The following is a 7,751-nucleotide window of genomic DNA, read 5'->3' on the forward strand; positions in this document are numbered from 1 at the left end:
TTGTAACTCTATGGTATTTTTCTTCTTTGATAATCGTAATTTTTCGTTATCGGATAATAGTAACTGGATCATAATAAATGTGTCTTTCTGCATTTCAATGATATTTTGTGTGTTAAAAATGCAAATGTCAAGTTTAACGATGACATAAACGCATATAAAAATAATATCTAGGACAAATTTACCTATATATATATATATAGAGATACAGTCATGGGACAAAAGTGAGTTCCCAGTAAAAAAAAAGTCCTATCATTTCAACTTGTACATCTAATATTTATAACTGACAACAATATGCATAACCTTTTAGTTTAAACATATTTTATTTGCAAAAGTAGCAAAAGGGATTGGACACAAGTTATAACAACATTAGAGACGTCCTCTCCTAATATAAATATAAACACAAAGTTCATTAGATAATGGCGAAAAAAACATAGTAGCAATGTATGTAATACATACTTTAAACAAAAATTATAAATAAAATGAAAAGAGAAAAAATAACAATATAATAAGGAATAGTAATGAAACAACTAGACTGATGTGAAAGGTTGTAAAGTAGAAATTTAGAATGTTAATTGATTGTTTTACAAATCTTTGTGTTATTCTGATATAAGATTGTACGGACTCAAACATGTCTTTGTTTTGCTGAAAAGAAAGGTCACCGTCACCAGCTAATAGAACCTCAATGGATATAGCATAACTTTCTAATTTTGAAAACAGTATTTCCGGCTTCGTTGTGAAGAAAAAATAGTGTATACTAATATCCTCAACAGGTTGGCCACAGCTGCATGCGGACTGGGTTTAATATTCTGAATTTAAAGAACTGCACATATTTCTCAAACGTGTATGAATGATATTAAGTTTTCTATCCCCACAACTAAAATAGGAAGGTGGCTGTATCAATATGGACTTCATCTTTCGTTTAAAAATATTTATGTTTGGACGTACGTATGTCGGGGGAAGGCTATTCCATTCAATAGTAGTGGATGGGAAAAAGGATTTTCTAGTTATGTCTAGTCTATAACCGGGTACTACATAATTATTACTGTTTCGCAAATCGTAGTTAGATACTTGACCAACAAGCGGGGGCATTAAATCACAGATAATCAGGGGCTGTCCCATTATGTAAAGAATAGAACATATTGAGCTTTCTGGATTTTCTTCTGTCCACAAGCAATTGCCAGCCAGTTTAAAAATATATAGCTTCCCGACTAGCAAACACGGGCAACCCAGTTACTAACCTCACTGCTTCTAAGGCTGACCATGTTCTAAATTGTCGGCTTCTTGTTGAGTACAACCAACCCATAACTCACATGCATATTCCATAACGGGTCTTATAAAAGTTAAATATATACGAGCAAGATAATTTCTATTCAATACATATTTCAATTTTTTAAGAACATTTAATCTCGTGCTTGCACACTTTAAAATATTTTCTATATGTGTATGGAATTTACCATTGGAATCAAAAGTAATCCCTAAGTGTTTATGACAAGAGACAAATTCTACTAATTGGTTTTGAAATTATATTTCAATATCATCTGGGGAAGTATGGCAGGAGAATATCATAGCCTTTGTCTTATTAGGGTTAAAGTTAATATAAAGCCAATCTTTAGACCATACTGAAATTTGTTCTAAATCGCTGTTTAAGACATCCCCTATAGTGTAAGGGTTATTGTTGGAATAAGAAGGAGATGTATCATCAGGAAACAATCGAGTTAAACTTGTCAAATTATCAGCTATACCATTTACATAAATAAAAAATAGTAGGGGACCTATACAGAGCCTTGCGGAACTCCTGGCGAATAGGTATTTGAAACAAAAATGCTTTGTTTTCTATTTGAAATATAACTTTCAAACCATTTATACAGATTTCCATCAATACCGTACGCTTTTAGTTTTATTAAGAGGCCACTATGCCATACCCTATCAAAAGCTTTCGAGGTATCACATAATATAAAAGATGTTATACAGCGATCATCAAGTGACATGCATATCCTATAATAAATTTCTATTAGATGGTGAACCTTTTGATATATACATGTACCTGTTAAAGATACGGAAAATGAAGCAGCTGTCGAGTCAGCTATTGTGGTAAGTCCGGTTTTTTTTAGGGGGGAGGGGGGAAGGATGGATTAGCTATATCCCATATCCCATATCCCAAAAGTGCAATCCTTTCAATTCATTGCTCAAAATGAAAGTCACGTATACCACATTTTCATATGTCATATATATGTTTTGCCTCCAATATCACGTTTATATTAAATTTATGCGCAAAATGAACAAAAGTTTCCGTCAATAACTTTACAACTGCATTATCGGATTTAACAGTTGATACTTTTATCGGTAGATATGAGTGTTCATATTTCCCTTTTCCTTATAATTCAATAAATATAGCCGTCCATTTTTCCCCCTTTGATTCCCTTTTTTCTATTTTATACTGATATAATATATGATTTTAAAAATTTAATTTAAATGTTTTGATCAAATACCCAATGCATGTATTTTAGGACGTTTCCTCAAACAGTGTTGATGGTAAAGGATCTTAAATAGTTACAGTTTATTGTTACTATTGTTTATTGTTACTTTTGTTTATTGTTACTTTTGTTTATAGTTACCTTTTTTTAGCCTTACCTATAGTCTTAACACATGTACGAAGCACTTGACGGACTTAAAAAAAAACACACACAAATATGTATATTGATAAATTACATCAGAAGGCATAACATGTACATCATCACAGTCGGAACTTGTTTAATTACAAAGATTTTTATAGATTTTACAACAAATATTTTGTGCTTCAGAAAAATGCATATGACAATTAGGTTAGGCTAATTTTTGTTTTCATTTAATAGAAAATAACTTATTTTATGGCAAGTACAATGTATGCAAATACAAAAATGTTCCTTGTTTAGTACCTTCAATATTTGTCTCTACAATATCTTCCATGCATATGTATGCATCATACTTTTCATATACCGAGTATTTATGAATTTTTGAATTAGTTTGTTTCTAATATTGCGGAATATGCGTTATTTTATTCTCCACTTTGCAGTCATTCTTTGAATAAGTATTTCTTGTAAGACAATTTAAAGCCACATCAACTTCGTTTCTTCATTTTCGGGCTTTTGGCAAAACCATAAGAGAACACAAATCCATGCTTGTCAAAGAACTCCACGTTACTTAATTTCATAATACACAAAAAAATCCCAACCTTTATCTATTCTTATATAGCATTGAATGTTTAAAGGATGTCATATTGTTATAATTCAAAATTAAATTTGTGTTGTTTATAGTTATTTTCTGAGATATCGAAATTTCATTGACAGTCATGAAGTAGCTAAAATGCCAAAAAAATATGGTATGATTAACAACGAGACAACTTTCCACAAGAGACCAACATGACTCAGATATTAGCCAAAATAGGTCACCGTACGGCCTTCAACAATGAGCAAAGTCCATATCGCATAGACAGCTATAAAAGACTCCGAAATGACAATGTAAAACACTTTAGACGAGAAAACTAACGGCATTATTTATTAAAAAACTAAATTTTATGATATACTAGTATGTAGATATAGGAAGATGTGGTGTGAGTGCCAATGAGACATGCAACTCTCCATCCAAATAACAATTTATAAAAAGGTAAACCGTTATAGGTCAATGTACGGCCTTCAACACGGAGCCTTGGCTCACACCGAACAACAAGCTATAAAGGGCCCCAAAATTACTAGTGTAAAAAACAATAGCATAACATCACAACATAGAAAAACACACGTTAAAATATCAATTGGCAGACTTAACTCAATCAAAAAACATAAATTAATACACATATGTAGCTGTTTTCCTAAGAACTGTTAATAATATATGCATAAAAAGAAATGTCATAAGATGTTGGGACGTTTCGTAAATAATTCATCGACAAAACTTCATTATATGCTATCAGATATATGTTTTTAGTGTCAATATCAATAAAACACTTTCCAGTTACGATTATCTTTCGATTTATAAATACCATAATTACGATTATCTTTTTTTCCGAGTTACGATTATCATCCCTAATTTTTCAACGGCAATTTTCAAAGCGCTTAGACAAATCCAGTGCACCTTTTCGATTCAAATATGATGTAATGGTATAGATAAAACTTGCAGCTGAGTAACTATTGACAAAAGCATGCTACATTTAAGAACAATGAGTGCAAAGATTTAACCTATATCTACCGTCGCCATATTGGGATAATCGTAATTGCAGTTACTATTATCTCTTTAATACCAGTGTTAGATGAGCTAATACATTAAAGGTTGAGATACTATGAAATTGTATATGATTTTGTTTCAAGTTTTCGAAAATATGTATTTATATTATGAATGAAATTGCAAATGTCAGTTATATTTGTTATTCTCATCGGATCGTGTTTAATGCTTAGTTCGTTTCTGTGTGTGTTACACTTTAATGTTGTGCCGTCATTCTCTTATATTTAATGCGTTTCCCTCGGTTTTGGTTTGTAACCCGGATTTGGTTGTTTTTTTCTATCGATTTACGAGTTTCGAACATCGGTATACTACTGTTGCCTTTATTTATTCAGTACGTTTTTGTTTGAACTTAATATAATGCCTATACATTTAGATAAAACCATGGACACAGTTATCACTTATGAGTACGAGATGCATATCTATTTAAAGCGAATGATATACGCAAAACGCAACACACATCTCTTAGTATTTATAGATTATCGTTGATCATGTCAAAGAGATTAATTTTCTCGATTGAGCAAAAACGACGAGAATTGCAATCGAGTTGAGATGACCATTGATAATCTGTTCATCGCTATCTTATCTATGATGATGTTGTCAATTTTATGTCAATTATATTGACAACGCCACGTGCTCCATTGGGTTCTAGCGATAATAACTCGACTCCTTTTAAAAATGCAATTTTCAGTCAGCAAGTTTAAATGAAAATTTCGAAGAATAGCAATAAATCATTATATCAAAGAAAATATATAGCTCATAACAACAAAAACCCTTAACAGTTGACGCAAACATCAGTAAAAGATTTGATTCAACGTGTTAAAAAGGCATTTTATAAACAACTGTCAAAGAGGCATATGGATCAATATGTTGCTGAAAACAACATTTTAATTAAACATTGCTAATTTGACATGTTTTAGAAGTTCCGACGAAGGCCATCTCTTCTACAAAATATCGGGAAAACAAACCACGACTTTACCAAACAGCAGTTTGATTTTACTTCAATGAGAATGTTCCACATTTATCTTGAGGATAATTTTGGAAAGAAACATGTAAAGTTCTGACACTCTTGCCTCTTTGTGCAATCGTTATGCTATCAAATAGTCTATCTAAAATAAGCCATATTATGTTGTTTGGAGCGTAAATATTATGAAGTGGACTTATTATTTTTTTCCTTATTTTCTCTTAAATTGCCGCTTTTGAGAAATGAATTGAAGAGGAAATCTACCACAACGATTTTAAAGACAAATATACCTTTTATATGCTTACACAAATAGGTGTTGAAATAAGAATATGAAGACACATTCGCAAGACATTATATAGAAATTCAAAGACTGCGAATGTTTGTCTAATTCATTAAAACGCTGATTTTTCCATCTACAAAAATTATAATAAATGAAATAGACACTTTTTTCGATAAATCCATTGAAAAGAAACGTACAGCTAAAATCAGGTTTGAGAGGAGGTCATCAAATGTAGTTTTCTTTATGTTAATGTAGTTTTAAATCAGTTATGAGTACGTGATTGTAGTCAGTAGGGTGGGAACACGCTTGTGTTAAACGTGTCTATGTATATGTTTACACAATACTACTGGAAACCTGAAATCGTCACGATTGTAATAAATTTATTTTAGTCTAATGGCCCATATCTATATATGAAAATGACACATCTATCCACCAAGGATCAAATGAAGTGGATGTAAATAAATTATAAGTAACAGCACGGCCTTCAACAATGAGGAAACAACATATTGTAAAGGTGGCTAATTTCATTTTAAAAACAACACCAACTAGATGTATTATTGCACTAAGATATTGGTTATTGTGTGGCATGACATGTATCATAATTGTTTATGAACATGAAATTAAAGCAATTATCGAAAGTATAAAATTGAAAATAGAAATGGGGAATATGTCAAAAAGACAACAACCAACTAGAGAGTATATAACAGTCGAAGGCCAAGAGTATATAACAACCGAAGGCCAGCGATGGGTCTTAAATGCAACGAGAAACTCCCGCATCAGGCAGTTGACCTTAGCTGACCCCTAAATAAAATGTATACTAGTAGAGTGAAACTGAATATAAATACATGAATTCTGCCAAAACCAAGTCTGACAGTAGAAACTGCACACTTCAATTGTACTGCAAATAAAAATTCCAGCATTTTCAGATAAAGACATTGGTGTTTTTTAAGGCTTGAGATATAATTGCATTTACAAAAGAAATATTTCTTTGGATGACATCTTTATAAACAACTTATCATATAGTTTCTTCGATTTAACAACAGAGATTTTTTTCATTTAATTTGAACTGTTTTAAATGCATATTGTTTTGAATAAAATCATGTATTCAATGTTTGGTACATTGTCGCCAATTCAAATCTGCAAAACGTAAAGAGGATGTCTTACTTGTTTTGTCTTGATTAGTATGATATATATTGTTTTCATCAATATGTCAAAATTAATTACTTTTTAAGGCATTGTTTTTTTATGTGTAATAGAATGTCGCGAAAGTCAAAATTAGTGTATATGGAGTAAACATATGTATTTGACGCTAATATTTATTTATTTTGAATAAAGGAAAAGTGTCAAGGTAACCAACTCTTCACAAGAACAAATTAAAATTGACATTTTGGTTATTTAGCTTTTAATATCAGACACTGGACAGACTTTAACTGTACAAAGTGTGCAGACAGAGTATAAGCAATAAATTAAAAATGTAAACAAATTGAATAACAGGCTGTTTGTGATGAGTACGAATAAAACATGTAGTTTAAACATTTAATATCGGTTCAGATAAAAATGTGCATTGCATTTCAAAACTATTTCCTAATGAAGCCGACTACAATGTACGTATATCAGTTCGTTGAGAAATCAATAAATGAAATCTCAAAACTGTAAAGTCTTAGACAGAAGATATTCTTTAAATTGATATTTCCTTTAAACCAGCTTTCAGTAACTGAAATAGTGTCAGATCTGTACTTAGTGTCGTTTGTGTTTTGATAAGGTTGTATGTGCTTTCTATTGACCTATCCTTTTTGACTGATTTTTATAGTTTGTATTATATTGTACTGCTACACCACTGCTCCGGGTTATTAGCGGGTCACGGAAGCAATCATAGTCAATCCTACCATATTATGTGTATATGTGCCTGTCCCAATTCAGAAGGCTATTATTGGTTTGTTGCTGTACATTGTACTACATGTTTTGTTCATTACATTGTATATACATCAGGCCATCAGTTTTCTAGTTTGATAATATTTATATTTGTCATTTCGGGGCCTTGTTAAGGCTTACTATTCTGTGTTGATAAGTGTCGAGGGGCGTTCGGTGACCTATAAATGACTTCAAGGTCATTTTTTTCTGGTGGATATTACCACGTCTTCTTATTTTTACAACCATTCTTAGTTTAGCTCTCACTGCAACATGTTTTTGTTTGTTCAAGAAAATATTATGAACAATGATTGAATCCCTCAAAATGAGCTTTTGACTGTTTAACTAAAG

Source organism: Mytilus trossulus, chromosome 3, assembly GCF_036588685.1.
Source record: "Mytilus trossulus isolate FHL-02 chromosome 3, PNRI_Mtr1.1.1.hap1, whole genome shotgun sequence".
Lineage (NCBI taxonomy): Eukaryota > Metazoa > Mollusca > Bivalvia > Mytilida > Mytilidae > Mytilus > Mytilus trossulus.